This window comes from Doryrhamphus excisus, linkage group LG3 (genome assembly GCF_037039965.1).
Source record: "Doryrhamphus excisus strain RoL-2023G ecotype Guam linkage group LG3, RoL_Dexc_Guam_v1.1, whole genome shotgun sequence".
In the NCBI taxonomy this organism is placed as follows: Eukaryota; Metazoa; Chordata; class Actinopteri; order Syngnathiformes; family Syngnathidae; genus Doryrhamphus; species Doryrhamphus excisus.
The window spans coordinates 20,053,901-20,071,700 of NC_136359.1; the positions used below are offsets into that span (position 1 = coordinate 20,053,901).

The following is a 17,800-nucleotide window of genomic DNA, read 5'->3' on the forward strand; positions in this document are numbered from 1 at the left end:
AGAACGCCTGTGCGTTGGTGGGAAGTTATTTTTTTATGGGTATTAAATGGGACTACTGACTCTCAGGACAATAAAGGCGAATTTCGTAGACCAGGCGCGTAGACTACACCACGCAAACGGGGTGTGGCCAGCACATTTTCCAAATTTTGTGAGCAGCGCAGTCTGGCGCAGCGCAGTCTGGCGCAGCGCAGTCTGGCGCAGCCAAGTCTGGCGCAGCCCAGTCTGGCGCAGCGCAGTCTGGCGCAGCGCAGTCTGGTGCAGCGCAGTCTGGTGCAGTTAATTCATTCATTCATTTTCTACCGCTTATCCTCACGAAGTTTGTGGGGGGGCTGGAGCCTATCCCAGATGTCTTTGGGCGAGAGGCGGGGTACACCCTGGACTGGTCGCCAGCCAATCACAGGGCACATATAGACAAACAACCATTCACACTCACATTCATACCTATGGACAATTTGGAGTCCCCAATTAACCCAGCATGTTTTTGGAATGTGGGAGGAAACCGGAGTACCCGGAGAAAACCCACGCATGCACGGGGTGAACATGCAAACTCCACACAGAGATGGCCAAGAGTGGAATTTAACTCGGGTCTCCTAGCCATGTGGCCTGTGCGGTAACCACTCGCTCGCTGTGCATCCGTATATATAACTATAATTGTAAGAATTGTGTTGTGTGTCATAAGTTTTTGCTTACTATAACAGATGAATTTGAAATGTATTATTTGGAGAAAACTGATTTGGTTAGAGTGGAAAGTAAATTTGGACCTTCTGGAACGAATGAATACGCTAACCTAGGTTCCATTGCATTATGATCGATTGATAGATTAGAACACATGAATAATTAGACTTGACTTTTGCAGCATGAAAACAAATCTCTTTACAGGCTTAGATGAAGATGAATACACTGGAGATACAATACACCCATTGTGATTCTAATGAAAAACAATAAGTCTTTATAATAGATTTTTATGTAACAAACTACATGGAAACATAGACAACAGAAGAATATCACACAGAGTTTAGGGAGAGCTATTTTCAGTTAATTTTTTCTGCAAATGATTCAATTATATTTTGCAGTCATTATGAAAAGGTTAATGGAAAGTGACACATGATAAATGAATAATAAATGAGCACATTCCATAGGTCAGACTATTGAGCAAGTGGTTGAGCCACATGTGACGGAATACAATCGAATGAATTAATAGCAAACTAGGCGACTTAAGCTGATTATTACACACAATTTTACAAACTGTCCTATTTGTTATGATGATGTAAAATTGCTGACTTATGAAATGTTAAGATCAATAATGATAAGGTAGGTATGGAGGCACAGTGGTCTAAACTAGTGTGGAAGTGGTTTCCTGTTAAATAATAATAATTACAACTACATGTAATTTGGGAAAATGGTCCAGCAACTGGATTAGCATCTTTAAGCATGTCAGTGTAGACATGTGACATGTAGGCTGAAGACAGTAGGTTTTTCTCTCCCTTGCGAGCAGCGTGATGATGAGACCTTGCACTAATTCTACACTGCTGCCTGCTAATTTCCCATCTTCCCACACCCAGCGAACACTCTCGAGTGCTGTCATCAGCTAAGGTGGCCCATCTCCCACTTTGATGTTGTGCCAGTACCACAGACTCACAGTATGTCTCTGCGTCCTGCAAGGGGCGGTGGGGGAGCAACTGGATGCAGGTGTTGGCAGTTCTCCATTACCTTTCCATTGATTAGGTGTACTTCAACAGCTGGTGACCAATTATTGTGCTCTCCAGATGGCGAACCCAATATAGTGAGCGCACCTTAGCTTTGCATTTCTAAACATGAGCGTGGACACCAGGCTCCCTTTCGCTCGATTGTCAACACACGCCAAGAGATGCTGTCAGCTTGGGGGAGGACAGCTGTATGTTCATGCTACAGAAAAACAAGTACAGAGCTGCAGTATCACTATAAACAGTTCATCAGTCCATCGTCAAAACATGCATTTGATTGTGTGAATCATAAAAAGCACCACTATCTCTTGTGCTTGGGAAAAAATACAAATACACAGAGTTTCATTCACACGTGATTAAATAGATCCTATAGGGCTCATAAGGGGAGCCAGGTGGTGCCCTGGAGGAGATAAAGAGTAAAGCTTTCATCCCACAGGACTTTGGCACACTCACAACAGGAAATAGCTGCCAATTTACAGACCATGCGCCAAAATCCCACAAGTGTTCGCAGATACAGTGGAACCTATCCAGTCAAATGAAGGACACTGGTCAACCGGCATTTGGAAAAATGATTTTTTTTCCCATAGGAAATAATACAAATGGAAATAATCCCTCCAGGAACAACATATTGTGTGAGTTGTTTTACCAACACACTGTTAGTTTGAATCAATCAAAATAAGATAATCTCTTTCAACATAAAATGCTTGAAACAAAAACTCTCAACTTGTAATATCACATCACACAAGTGTAAAACAAAGTAAACCACCAATGCTGGTGACATTACAAACTCATATATCTTTGCAAAAATATGTTTCAAGAATAGTACTGTTTATAATGTTATTCAATTTCTGTGCTTTTTACAATTAATCACATGCAAAACTGTAACTTTAATGATGAGAGCTGTTTTTCAAGTATATTTTTGAAGCATAAATTGCATTTGTATCATTTCTAGAGTGGCACATACGTTTATTACATTTGGCACTTGTTTAACTATAATTCAATTCAACTTTATTTACATAGCGTCAAATCACAATGGCAGTTATCTCATGGCACTCTACACACGAAGGTTATAAGTGACAGCAGAGATCCAACTGAAACACCACATGAGCAAGAACTTGGCGGCGGAGGCAAGACAAAAAAAAAACTATCTCTGGGAACTTTGGACAGAACCCAGGCTCTGGGGGACAGCCGTCTGTCTCGACCGATTGGGTTGAGATGTAAAGATAACAATAAAAAGTACATATAAAAATACATAATAAATACAAAAATAAAAAACAGAGATGAGTTTTGATTTGACTTTTAAACTGGAAGAGGGTGATTGACGAGGGGAGTTGGTTCCATAGCAGAGGAGCTACAACTTCCGTGTGACCTCGAACAGGATACGGGAGTACCGAAAGTAGATGGATGGGCTGAAATATCTATGCTCTGTGGGGGTTAATTTAAATGTTTCTCCATTATTGTCATCCTTTTTCTACTAAAGCAGGGGTCTCAAACACGCTGCCAGCGGGCCAAATGTGGCCCGCAGGACACTAGTTTGAGGCCCCTGCCTTGATATGAAAGTTTAAAGTTTGATATGGATGCTGTATGGTATCATGTACCCAGAAAAAATTTTTACGTTTGATTAATGTTCATGTTAAAGGTTAAATAACTGTTAATAGTTATCCTCCTTATCCGTGTGGAAGTGGTACGTTTTTGGCTATTTAAGTTTAAAGGAAATAACTTGAAGGCTACTGTTTAGGTCGCTAGCTCTCTAGTTTGCGAGTTAGCATGTGTCTCAAGACCCTGCAGTTGCGCAATATGTTGTAGATAAAAAAAGTATAAATGTGACTATAGTCGTGTTTTGTCATGTCTACAAGGCTCTAATAATGCTTTGTTCATTTTAATCTGAAAAAAAAATTGTCTACCCACCAACTATATGTGGTTTCTTAAGATTTTATTATTTGTTTTATTATTATTGTTATATTTATTTATTACTGATTGATTGATTTTCTTTATTCTTGATTTGTTTATTTATTTTTCATCTTATTTTGTGTAGAAAAATCAAAAGTAAGATATTTGAGAACAGTGGAATGTTTTATCAGAGCTTTTCTTGTAGAAAATTGGAACCAAAGCGATGTTTTTTTTAATTGTTTTGTTTTTAATAAATGCATTTTTTGGGGTTTTTTTTTTTTGGAAAACCTGATGTGGCCCAGTCTCACCCAGACCCGAGCTCCAGTGGCCCCCAAGTAAATTGAGTTTGAGACCCCTGTACTAAAGGATTCCAGAGGGAATCACTTTGGAATTCTGCAATGCTGAGAAAAATTCAGTTGATTCCTGTTATCTATTGACTGGCCAGCTCAATGTCCCATTTGAGGTCATTTGTGAATTGCCGATGCTGACCTCACACCAGAAAATAAAGCGGTTGTGGGCAAGAGAAGCAGCCAATAAACGTGACGGTTATTGACTTAGAACTGGTCACGAGGCAGACACCAGAGGCCATTGATATGTGCTATCCGTGGTCTTTGTAGTACAGCTGGGTGTTGTTTATACACTACACTATACTATCATGAAGGGATTGGTGGGTTTGATTGCAGAAACAGATGCTAACTAACTGACTAATACTTGAAAAAACAGACTGATATTGAGCTGTGGAAGAAACACAACCTTGTTGATGGTTAAGTAGCCAAAACAACCAGGTAAAACAGCCCTTAAAACACCTTGGAGGTCTTCCTTCACCCATAACACCTTTGAATAAAATTCCCTGCCAACACAAAGTGTAAATAGATATTGTGGAGTCAGAGCCCTCATATCAACTAGCAGCCCTCCACTTGACAGCAGAGAGACCGGCAATGGAAAAAGTAAACAGCAGCTGTCCTCCAGCTGTCAATGAAGGTGCAACAACATCACACGAGGCTTCAAATGAAAACAAGAAAGGGATTTTTAATGGAAAGTTTGCTTCTAGAGTTTCTTCTTCAGTGTTGGAAAGAAAAACTTCAGAGTCTTTCAATTAAGAAGACATCCTTTGTCCTACCACAGATTAGGAAAACATTTTTCCACATGTACTAAAGAGAAGCGTGAGGAGGGGGGGCTGCACACTAACAAGTGCCCTGGGCACTTTATGGGTTTAGTATATTTTTCAGTAGAGCAATAAAGCCTCAAATAAAGATAAAGAAGAAATAAAACACACCACACAAGAAGACAAACCTTATTTTAAAAGCTATTTTCATCCCAGGCAGTGACTAGTAATGGTACATGCTGCTGCTGTCCTCTACATTCAGCCATCCCTTACGAAAAGAAAATATATTTATCAATATACTACTTTAAATATATTGTATTATAATAATAATAATGCATTTTATTTGTATAGCACTTTTCAAAATACTCAAAAACACTTTACAGAAGAATGAAGTTGAATAAAGCAAGTAAACAGAATAGAAATACAAAATACAACATTCATTGGTTAATACACAGTCAAAACATGAGTAAAAGCGGGGCAGGGCACATTATATTACAATATATTATTTTTCCATTATGTTTTCCAATACATTATATATTATAAATACACGGAATAATATATTTTTGTACATATATTATACAATATATTGTATATTCATGTAATATATGGCAATATATTGCAGAATATACAAATGATTGCCGCTTTCAATATATTGAAATATATTAAATCCAAATATATAATATATGAGTTTATATATCCCAAATTATATGCAATTTTATATATGTAAAAATATAGTCCTTTTTTGGTCTTGATCACAAGATATTTTTTATATGTATCAATATATACACATATATGATCTATGCATATATTGCAATATATTGGAAAATATAAACAAAAGATCCCATATATGGAAATATATTTCCTAATACATTGCATTGTATTTGCCAATATACTGCAATATATTTTTTTCCCATAAGGGATTGGTGCTTCCTAAGCAAAAGTAAATGGAGTACAACCTCATTCAACTACTACTCCATTTGCATTGCAGACAAATACAATGTTAAGGGACTTTTACATGATGTATCTCAGTTTATAATATCAGTTTCTACAAGCATCAATGACACCCACCAAGGTGGTTTTGTTTTTGATCCGACTTATCTGTCTGTAACAAGGATTACACAAAAAGTTGGTCCTGTATGATTTAGTGTGAGAGGTCATTGTCCTAAGATTAAAAGATTACGTGATGGTAAAAATGAAGTCAAGGTTGTAAAATAAGGTCAAATTTATAAAAAATGTTTTGAATCAACTCTGGAGTCCAGTATGGAAACTTATTTACAATCACACAATGGTCAGTAAATGAGAAATAGATAATAGTTTGGGCTTTCCCTGGCCTTCATTTGGGTTTAATGTCTTATCTTGTTCAACAGCAGAAATGAATGTGACAGCTCTGCTATTATAAATACAATATACTATACAGTACATACAATACTTGAATAACCATTGCAATAGTCTACCTTCCATACAAAAACAAGCTTGCAAACTCATTACTCTTTCAGTGGGAACACTGGGCTTAATGTTGAACTGCACTCAGCACTACAAAAGCAGTCATTTAAATAGCAAGTAGCTGCAGAATTGCTGTAAATGGTGTTAGGAAGAGCTGACTCTTCAGTCATTTAATGATCACTTGTGATAATTCAGTGGTTACCTTCTTATATACACACTGAGATTCATTTGATTATTCCAGGGTGCCTTTTCGCACCATGATCCTGAACAAAATAAGAGGTATAGAAAATTAAGATACTCGCTTGTACTATATATATATATGGGACTTATAAGATACGCCTTTATTAGTCCCAGAAAGTGACCAAATGCCTTAGAGCACAGTGGAACCTTGGTTTTCATCAGTAATTTGTTCCATTCTGCTCAGTGGAATAATTGTAAGACATTAATATCATGCAAAAGAGGATGTACATCCAAGATGATTCATGTTCATAAAATTCATGGTACAGAAATAACCCAGTACCTTGTCTTTGATGGGCTATGCCAAACTTCCTCAAAGCAGTCAGAATCAGGGATGTCAATAAATGTTATCTTTTTTGTGCCAGGCTGCACGGCGAACAAGTGGTTGGTTGGCAGGCTTCACAGCTAGGAGACCCAAGTTCAATTCCACCCTCAGCCATCTCTGTGTGGAGTTTGCATGTTCTCCCTGTGCATGCGCGGGATTTTTCCGGGTACTCCGGTTTCCTCCCACATTCCAAAAACATGCTAGGTTAATTGGGGACTCCAAATTGTCCATAGGTATGAATGTGAGTGTGAATGGTTGTTTGTCTATATGTGCCCTTTGACCCTGCCTGGGATGGGCTCCAGCACCCCCCGCAACCCTTGTGAGGATAAGCGGTAGAAAATGAATGAATGAATGAACATTTCTGCCATTTAGGGGTTTCACAAACTACCCTCAAGGACAACAATACAGTACTTCATGTACACAAATACCAGTACAAACACTGCAAAAACCACTGCAAAACAAAAGGAATGTGAGTGTGAATGGTTGTTTGTCTATATGTGCCCTGTGATTGGCTGGCCATCAGTCCAGGGTGTACCCCGCCGGTACAAAGCGGTAGAAAATGAATGAATGAATGCCTGAGGAATACCAAACCTGAGGTTTGACTATACTCCTAATACCACCTCTCGGTCATGTGATATTTAATTCTTAAAACCCAGAAAGTGTAATGTCACGGTGGATCATGCGATAATGCCAGTCACCAAGTATTCCATTTGTTACAGTGAATAATAATGATAAAGTGAAGGCTCTTAACGTCAGTAAAAAAGATGTCAAACTATTAATTGCAAAATAGCTCTGCTGCCTTTTCCTGCACTTACATAACATACACCAACTCCCTATATTGCATAAACATACATACAGAGGTGGCAGTAGTTAAAAAAAAACTAAAATTCGCCTCAGTGCCTGTGAAGTAAATTTCTCATAGCTTATTTTGATGATCGGCTTGTCACACTTTAACAGTATCATCTAAGAATAATAACATCCTTGGATATGTAGAGCCGACCAAGCATAGAAAATCCCACAGAGACTTGGTAACTTGGTGCAATCCAAGCTTCTACTCACACCGCTGCTCTACTGACAACTAAGGGCAGATCATCGTCTCTTCTTGCACTGGCCTCCACTGACCTGCCTTCACACTCCAGCAAACAGAGAGAACCACACTGCACGCCAACAGCAACACACGCACACATTTACTGACTGCCTAAAACGCCACTGCAGCTATTTGCTATGCACACAAATCGGGGCACCGTGCTTTCTGCTTTAAAAAGATATGAAAGATGGATCAAGGCTAAACAGAATAAGATGGTGAAGAAGGATGGTGAGATGAGAGAAAGAGTGATTGGTAAACTGGCTGACATTCTGGCCCCGGTGGCCCCTCAGCTGATGTACAGCATTGCGTAATGGCTCTGCATATATTCAGAGCAAAGTAAAGCAAACAGGGCTTAAGCACATGAAGCTGAAGAGCCCACTCAGGCCTTGTGGGGAAGGCAAAGCTATTTCAATGCGCACATGCATGCACAGAATGATGCAGCCATGTTTTGACACAGTGTGCTAAAAATAGCGTGTTCTTAAAAGAAAAAAAAAAAAAAAAGCAGAGTGCCAGTCAAATCCAGACTAGCACCGTAGAGACAGATCAACCATCCCTTTGTAGGCAATCTAGAGAACTGAGGTGAATAAGATCCACTTGTCTGAATCAAATCACACAATGACATATCCCACCTGTCACGTGCGTGTGTGTGTGTGTGTGTTTGTACACACAGCTGCAGTCACACACACATTAACTGAATTAAAGCAATTAAGAATCTGCATGAGCAACTTTGCAGATTTATTATGTAATGCTTGGCCCGTGGGGCCGTATGACGGGAGATGGCGGCAGACAGGCTTGTTGTTGTTCCTCTACACATACATGGCCATTGATCACGCTTGCGCTCTTTGCTCTTTTTCTATTTCCAGAGAAGTGAAAGCCCGAGGGCAGCGGCCCTACGGCACTGCAGGCCGAACTTCGGCATCACTGCAAATGTCACACGGCGTTAGCCCCCTCAATGGATGCCAGCCAGCAGTGACACAATCATGAAGAAAACTTATAAATGGCATCAAATTATCAGAGGGTGCCATGTTTTAAATGTCTAATCATCTGATACACCCAAAAAAAAAACCCACCATGACCTCAAATTGGTATGCAAATGCACTCCAGAGAATCGCAGCCCCAACCCAATGCAAAATAACATGCTCAAGGGTTTAGCAATGCAAAAAAAAAAACAACCTTGCTTTTTGGGAATACTGATGAGTATTTATATAACCCAGCAAAGAGGCACAGACAGAGCAGGTAGAGTAGAAAACATAAACAGGTATTATGTATTTGGGAGCAACATAAAATAATGCATCTCTTCCTCCCTCTTGCTCCTTCTCTTCTGTGCATGAGAAGAGATTTCTGCAAGCTGTGCTGGAGTGTGAGTCATCATCGCACATGGAGGGGAAAAAAAGGGAGAGGCATTCTTTAAGTGGTGGGCTTATGGCAGCAATGCAGCAAGAAAATACTACACACACTGCCTTTAAATATGTTTTTAAGGTTCAATTCTGATTGGAAAAAAAAAACCCCAGCAGCACAAGGACACAGAGGCGTTGTAAAAATATGTAATGAAAATGTTATGTAACACCCAGTCAGCACAATTTCTCCCAGCATAAAATATGATTGTGGCATCAGTCATGACTGTATTGGACCAATTTAATATTGTTTGAATAATTGGCACTTTATTGTGCTCATCTATCTGCAATGCTAACAACATATTTAGCGACACAAAAAAGGCCCAACAATTTGCTAACTAAACATTAAACACATTCTTGCAGTAAAACTGGAAGATTTAGTTAGCAAACAGACATTCCTGTCGAGTGGTTAGCTAGGAGACCAGGGTTCAATTCCACCCTCGGCTATCTCTGTGGGGAGTTTGCATGTTCTCCCCGTGTATGCGTGGGTTTTCTCCGGGTCCTCCGGTTTCCTCCAACATTCCAAAAACATGCTAGGTTAATTGGCGACTCCAAATTGTCCATAGGTATGAATGTGAGTGTGAATGGTTGTTTGTCTATATGTGTCCTGTGATTGGCTGGCGACCAGTCTAAGGTGGACCCTGCCTAGGATGGGCTCCAGCACCCCAGCGCGAAACTCGTGAGGATAAGCGGTAGAAAATGAATGAATGAATGAACATTCCTGCCATTTAGGGCTTTCACAAACTACCCTCAATAACCACAATACGTAGCTACAGTACTTCATGTACACAAATACCAGTACAAACACTGCAAAAACCTTAAACTTTGCAACTCTTTGATAGGAAGGTATGGTTTGGTTGTTCATATATCACTGCTTTTAACATTAAACGTGTCCTTACAGCCAACAATAACAACAGTTTTATTTCGCCTCAAAGTACAAAATGATAAATTTTCAAAACAGTTTTTTTCAAACTTGCTTATTCTCTCTAACTGCTTCACATGGTACCCCCAACCCCCTTATTTATTGTATGTTCTCTTTTATCTTGTGTTTTATATTTGTGTTTTTATATCTTCAGTACAGTGACCTTGGGTGTCCTGAAAGGCGCTTTGAAATAAAATGTACTATTATAATTATTATTTTACCACACCTTTTCAAACTGAGTGCTTTGAGCCATCCCAAACTTTTTTTAGGGCTCACTTTGAAATATGCAAACCTACATTCATAGGTCAGAAAAGCGGGAAAAAAAGCATAATTGTTGATCGGTTGATTGAGGTTTTGTCTTGGTCCAATGCTGTGAAAATGTAAACATCTTCAGGAGTTGGACTGTTTAAATACCAATTCTAATTGGCTAAGGATATTTATTGATGCACCTATGGAGGCAAAAAGTAATGAAACATTTAGCAGTACCTCTCCCTTGAAGCCATTCCAGCTCACCTGTGACCCTAATGAGAACAAGCGGCATAACAAAATGGATAGGTGGCTGTATTATTTGAATGGTTCTTGAGTTGATATCCTTTCATATTTACAGAAGAAATACAAATTAGGCATTGCAAAGGCATAACTGTGGTAGAAGAAGAAGTCCTGACCCATATCCACTGGAGAATGTATGAGGCGTCATGCTCAACATGCCCCCCGCCCCTTCCTGTTTGTACTCCACATACATTCTTCATCCAGTCAGCACAAGCCAGCCACTTCCCAGCGTTAGACTTGTCACACCCAGCTGCAAACCTCTGCATTAACACACACCAGCCTGCTCCCTCTGTTGCCCATCTCTAACCTTACCTAAATCCAACTGCTTCTGCATGATCTATTCATGCTCACCGATGGTTTTTTTTTAAACCAATTGTTGTTACAGTTTGTGACCAGAGAAGAATGAATGTTCTCATTTCAAAAAAGACATTCACAAGACTGCAGAGGCAGCAGAAAACATAATTTACCAAAGACGGCGTGTCAAACATTGCAAGTACTAAGCAAACCAAGCAACCCGTTTACCTTCTCCCACACAGAGACGGTGCAAGACTGAAAGACAAGTTCCCTCATATCCACACATGTAGAACCTGCGGATCTTGAAAGGTTTGTCGTGATGCGAGTCAATGTGGCCACATATGGACGGACCTTACGGACTACACAAACAGCCGTACAAGTCTGCAACCGGATCCTCTAGACCACGAAGCTACCCGAGCCCCCTGATTAAATTACTGCGTGCAAAGCGCCACTCTCCCAATAATACATCAAGAAAGGATATAGTGATCATATACTTGCATGCTAATGGCATACCATACTGTATGGCATATACAGTATGTATACAGTAAATATAATATGGGTCATATGTAACCAGTGTATACGTATGTATCTTCCTGAAAGCCTTTGTTTATATCCACTTTAGGGCGAGGAATTGAGTCTGTGAGGTCAAATGAATGCATAAGAACAATCAGGTTTGTTGATACTTGTTGGTTTGTTGCACATTCTTTTTCGGAAAGGCCTTCAGTAGGACACATATCTAACAATGACAATGTTTGCAAGTTGTAGGTCCACTTCCCTTGAGGCACCCATTACAATTAAGTGCTAATAAAGGTACGACATCACAGAGAAAACATAATCGTTTGAGTGACTACATGTAGAATACATCGCTCTCAGAGGATGGAACCACAATGCAATACACGTTCCCATGGGAAAGCAGACCAAATGGGACCAAGGCAGGATGCTCCTTCACGAGAAACCAGCCAGGAGAAGAAGTTCAAAGAGGACTCCTGTTAATCAAAGCTTCACAAAGAACAACGGAGAACAAGGGTTGGGGGAATCAGACCTTCATGAGCTGAGCAACTCCAAGGTTGTAGAGACTGTCACATATAGACAAACAACCATTCACACTCACATTCATACCTATGGACAATTTGGAGTCGCCAATTAACCTAGCATATTTTTGGAATGGGGGAGGAGACCGCAGTCCCAGGAGAAAACCCACGCATGCACGGGGAGAACATGCAAACTCCACACAGAGATGCCCAGCAACGAGCTGTTTTAACAGCCAGGATTACAATGTGTTTATGAGCTTTATGAGTTTATGACTGTACTTTCATGACCTTTAACAAGATTATCCAGCACCCCCCCCCCCCCACCCCGTGACCCTAGTGAGGATGAGCGGTAGAAAAAAATAGAAAAAATAGGCCGACATTTAAGTAAACAAGCATTTTTTTATTATCACCATATTTTCCGGAATATAAGTCACACTTTTTTCATTGGTTGGTTGGTCATGCAACTTATACTCCGGAGCAACGTATATTTTTTTTCCCACACTGACAGCCAAAAGAGGGTGCTCTAGGCTGTGTGACAGTATCTGCTACTTCGACTATTCCTGTACCAGATAAACAGGTAATGAACTTGTAAAGAAAACCGAGAAAAACGAAACATAAATGCCCCCCAAAACAAAATAATATAGTATAAAGTAGTTATGTAATGTTTTTCAGGCTTTTGCCAATATGTGACTTATAGTCCAGTGGGACTTGGAAATGTTTATTAGGGATCTGTATGTGTTCACCCATCTAAATTATCTGCATCCGTATCCGTACTCGGGTTATAAACGCGGGTTATAAACCCGAAGTCGATGTGGTTTCGGCGAGGCTTGAATCTGCACATTATTTTAAATCTGAAATTGACATGGATTGATCAGAAGTTGCTATATGTATTGTTTATTATGTGTGTTTATTATGTGTGTAAGTGATCCTTGAGGCTTTATTCTTTAGTTATTTTTATGACCTGTGTGAAGTTAGTGATTCCTGCAAACATGGCAAAAAGGGAAATAATTTGTCAGCCTTGTTGACTGTATTTTTCTAAAAAAAAACAAAAAACACCACGTACAGTGCTACAAGCAGTTTTCCAACTGACTTTATGTCACCAGGAATCAAGCAGACTGGGAAAAAAAAACATCTTCAGTGACTGATGCACGATCGTGCCCACTGTCTTGTTAAAATCACAGCATTTTATGAAGCAAGTTTAGGATTGCATGCTGCATCCTGCGATGTGTAGAGATGGGTGTAATATTTTAGTAATATTTTAGCCATACATGCAGAGAGTGCTTGATGCCGCCCTTGTGCAGCATCAAGTTTACCGAATGTTGTGGCCAGTCAATGCAGGTTTGCAGAGCATATTACGGAACGAGTCTACCAAGTAACTAGAGATTTAAACCAAAATAGAGGCGAGCTGAAGAAAAATGAATAAAGTGAAGACATTTTGATAAACGGTGAGCCATTTTCATTCATTCATTCATTTTCTACCGCTTTTTCCTCACAAGGGTCGTGGAGGGTGCTGGAGCCTATCCCAGCTGTCTTATACTTCTCAATTCCACCTTCCCACTGTGTGTGATTAGACAATCACAGAGCATGAAGAGTGAATACATAATGAACATTTTCTTTTAACACAAATACAGATAATGACTAAATGGACTTGTTTCATACTTGTATCCGGCACAAATGCATTATCCATAATGGATACTAATTTATAACAATTATCCGACTCATCCCTAATGTTTATTCTTTTTCATTGTGCCCTCTGCGATTTATACTCCAAAGCAATTTATAGTCTGGAAAATACAGTACATATATATTTTAGAACAATTGTGAGTTGCCAAAAAACATTGTTCTGGTGTATTATCATGATTTTTATGATGTATAATGATTGGCATGTAGACTTACCAATCTTTGTATAAAAATAGATTGTATTCACAAGTGGAGTTGCAATAAAATATACTAAAAATGGGTTTGTTGTTGTTCTTCCATGATTTTGCTAGCGTTGGCACTTCAGCGACTTTGATATAGAGGGGAGATTCTGAGGTGGCACTAATTTCACAGGCTTAAAATAGCTGAGGCTCATTTAAAAATAGTGATGTGAGGAGAGATGCATCTAAGCAAATGACCCAGAAAGAAAAGCTTCCCCTGGTGAACTCCAAAATAATCTCAGCAGTGAGAGTCATCCCACGTCTTAAGAACAAAAGCTCACACAAAGCCCAACATCTCAAATGCACTAAGTTACAAGTCGAGTGAAAAGACAACAACAAACTCAGGAGCAAAATACAGAAGCAATGGACAAAACACAGCCATAGAATCCAAGCATCGTAAGCAAGCTTATCCCAACTCTGCTGCATGGGTGAGCGGTCAGATTATCAGTCAGCTCCTCTGTCTTGATGAGAATCCCTATCAGCTACTGTTGGCCTTTACTTCCATCCAGGCAGCAATGTAATTAACACCTACTACACTGAACACCACCGCCCACCTCCTGATTTACCACACAAAAGTTTGACAAAAGACAACAAGCTGATGACAAATAATTAGGCAAACATATAAAATGATTTCAGAACTGAGTGGTAAAAAAAAAAAGTGCTGATTCAGGTACTCTACTCAGCTCATTGTAAGATTTTTTTGACATTGTCCAAAGAATAATCCGTTTTTCTTGAGAGAAAAAAAAAACTGACAAACCGAGTCTTCCATCGGCTTTGTTGCCATGTAAAGTAGGCTGTTGCTGTGAGCTATAATAAGGATTAAGAAGGTCTGCGTGCTTTATTGATTGAATTAAAGGGCACCGTTAGGCCTCACTGGATGTATTGCTGTACTTCTAGCCATTTGATTTAAATAAATTCTCAGCCGGTAGTACATTTTAAGGTCTACAAGTCATAGATGATACCATTTGCGCCACAAAAGCAATATTTACTATGACAGCAGGCGTTTTTTATTTTGTCCTGGTTTTCGGCAATGGTCACAATGGTATTGGACCTCAGTAGTAGGGATGAGCAAGATACTCATTATAATTGAGTATGCATTATGGATAATGCATTTTTGACGGATATGAGTATAAAACGAGTACATTTCGTCATTATCCGTATTCGTGTGCCAGTTGTAGAACATGGACTATATATAATTAACACTACATAGTCTGATTGAAATGCTTTTGAATCTATGAACAGAATTATAAATGAATCATGTGTTCCGATCTGTATTGCCACACTGATCTTTTGGTAAACTCATTGATTATTTGAATATGAAATTTAGATTTTTTGGTGGACAGCAGAATTCATGGTTCCATTTATCACAGCAAGTCATCCTGAAGCAGCAAAACAGCCCCAGACCATCACACTACCACCACCATATTATACCTATAAAGTCTTGGGATCATCAGAATGTTTTCTGGCAAAATTGAGAGGAGCCGTAATGTTTTGTTTTTGTTCAGCAGTGTTTTTTATCTTGGAACTCTGCCATGTATGCTGTTTTTGTGTCTTTCTTATGGTAGAGTCATGAACGCTGACCTTAACTGAGGCAAAAGAGGCCTACAGTTCTTTGGATGTTGTTGTGGCCTTTTGTGACCTCTTAGATGAGTCGTTGCTACGCTCTTGGGGTAATTGTGGTTGACTGGCCAGTCCTGGGAAGGTTCTAAACTGTTCCATGCTTTCACCATTTGTGGATAGTGGCTCTCAGTGTGGTTCACTGGAGTTCCAAAGCTTTAGAAACTTTTCCAGACTGAGCGAGACTGAGAGATCTCACTTAATCTCAGTTAAGTTTTTTTGCACACGGCTACCTTTTTTCTCCCTTGATAATAAAAAGTTTCATTTAAAAACTACATTTTCCGTTCATCTGTGTTGTTATTGTCTAATCTTAAATTTTTGATTATCTGAAACAACTAACAATCTGTGACAACCATGCAAAAGAAAAATAAATAAAGGGAAAAGGGACAAACACTTTTTCACACCACTGTATATACAGAATAGTTTTTTTATGATTATTTTCAGTGAAAGTTTTCACAAACTAGGATTTTTTTGCAGTGTAGTTGTGCAACATAAAACAGGGGAGCATCTATTCATCCATCCATTTTCTATTCCCCTTATCCTCACTAGGATTGGAGCCTATCCCAGCTGTCCGAGAGGCAGCGTACACCCTGGACTGGTCGCGAGCCAATTGCAGGACACTTATAGACAATCATTCACATTCACATTCATACCTATGGATAATTTGGAGTCACCAATTAACCTAGCATGTTTTCGGAATGTGGGAGGAAACCGGAGTACCCGGAGAAAACCCATGCACACACGGCTAGAACATGCAAACTCCACACAGACATGCCAAGCGGAGAATACAACCCAGGTCTCTGACTGTGTAGCCTACATACTAACCACTCCCCCGTTGTGCGGTCCACAGGGTAGCAATAATATAAATATAGTATGGCAAATATAGTAAAACTATAAGGGCTTGCAGAATAAAAATAGACCAAGTTAAAAAATAATAAATACAGTATAAGATAAATACCATAAAGTTTCTAACAGCGGCTCAACAGTGTCCAAAAGACTCCCTCTAGGAATGAGTGTATCAATATTTATTCACTGACCGAGTCAATAAATACTAACGCCCTGTCCAAAAATCAATGTACGGCTGCTACAATATTTTAATCTCCCAATGAAGGTCACATTACTCCAAGCGTACCTGAGGATATGAGTGAAACGCATCCAGTGAAAATTTGCCAATAGCGTCACCATTCAGGCTGCCCTGACCCTGTGTTAGTCTGACTAATTTAAGTGAACCACACAGTGTATCAGAGTGTAAAAACAATGAGAGCTCATCCGACATAAATGGATTATAGAAGCAGTCACATGGCCTAAGAACAAGCTGGATTTTCAGGGCCTGGCTCTGTGTGAGTCGTGTACATTATAGATGAAGCAGAGGAGAAGGGGAGTGTTCAGTGAAGCACTATCAGTTACCAGAAGACCAATCTAAAGCTCCCCCATCATGACAGAACCTACAGTATGTTTCAAAGACAGTCTCCCATCACCCCATTCTGCTGAAAAGGTAGACATGTGAATTTATCGTCCAGATGAATAAAGTATTTATCATCTATCCATCAGGGACGACAATGTGATATGAAGAGCTAAAGAACTGCCAAAGCGATTCTCCTAACACCAAATGAATTTGTCACTTTGCTAACCGGCTTATGAAAGTCAGATGAACACTTTACGATCGAGTTAAAATGGGTTACATTATTAAAAGGGCACGTTCATTGTGGAAGGCGGCAAAGAGGGCCCCGTAGCACATTGAAATGTTAATAAGCCCGATGCAGTGGCTACAGATTCTGGAAGTTGGCAAAAATTTTGCACTGAAGTCCTTCACATGGGCACCAGATGACTTAGTCCCATTGTATCGTGTAAGTACTAAATTGGGTCAAAAGACATGTGATTCTGCAAACCTATGGTAAATCTAGCAGATGAGCCTTACAAACCTCCACTGCTGTTTAATCTATCATGAGAACGACCGGGTACTATTACAATTTAGTACCTTTGAGTTAAGCATTATAACATACTTATTTTTAATTGTATTGACAGTGGAACCTCAATTTTAAAAATATAATTTTACAAAGAATAATTAGAGTTTAAATGGAGAAAACAAAGAAAATTACATAGAGATGCTGTGATCGAATAGCCACCGATCAGAATTGGCCGGCTTCTGTGAAAAATCACATGATCGGCATATGCCAAAAATGCCTTTCAACAACAATCACAAAAGCCAATCACCTCTGGCTTGTACTATTGCAGCCCACAGCAAAAAAAAACAATCATGTCTACTGTGTGAACTTAACGGCCA

General features: G+C 39.5%; 1 protein-coding gene across 31 annotated transcripts in view; it reads right to left on the bottom strand.

The window, feature by feature from the left end:
* Positions 1-17,800, bottom strand: part of rimbp2b (RIMS binding protein 2b) — a 91,323-nt gene that overhangs the window by 48,539 nt on the left and 24,984 nt on the right. The window lies entirely within an intron of this gene.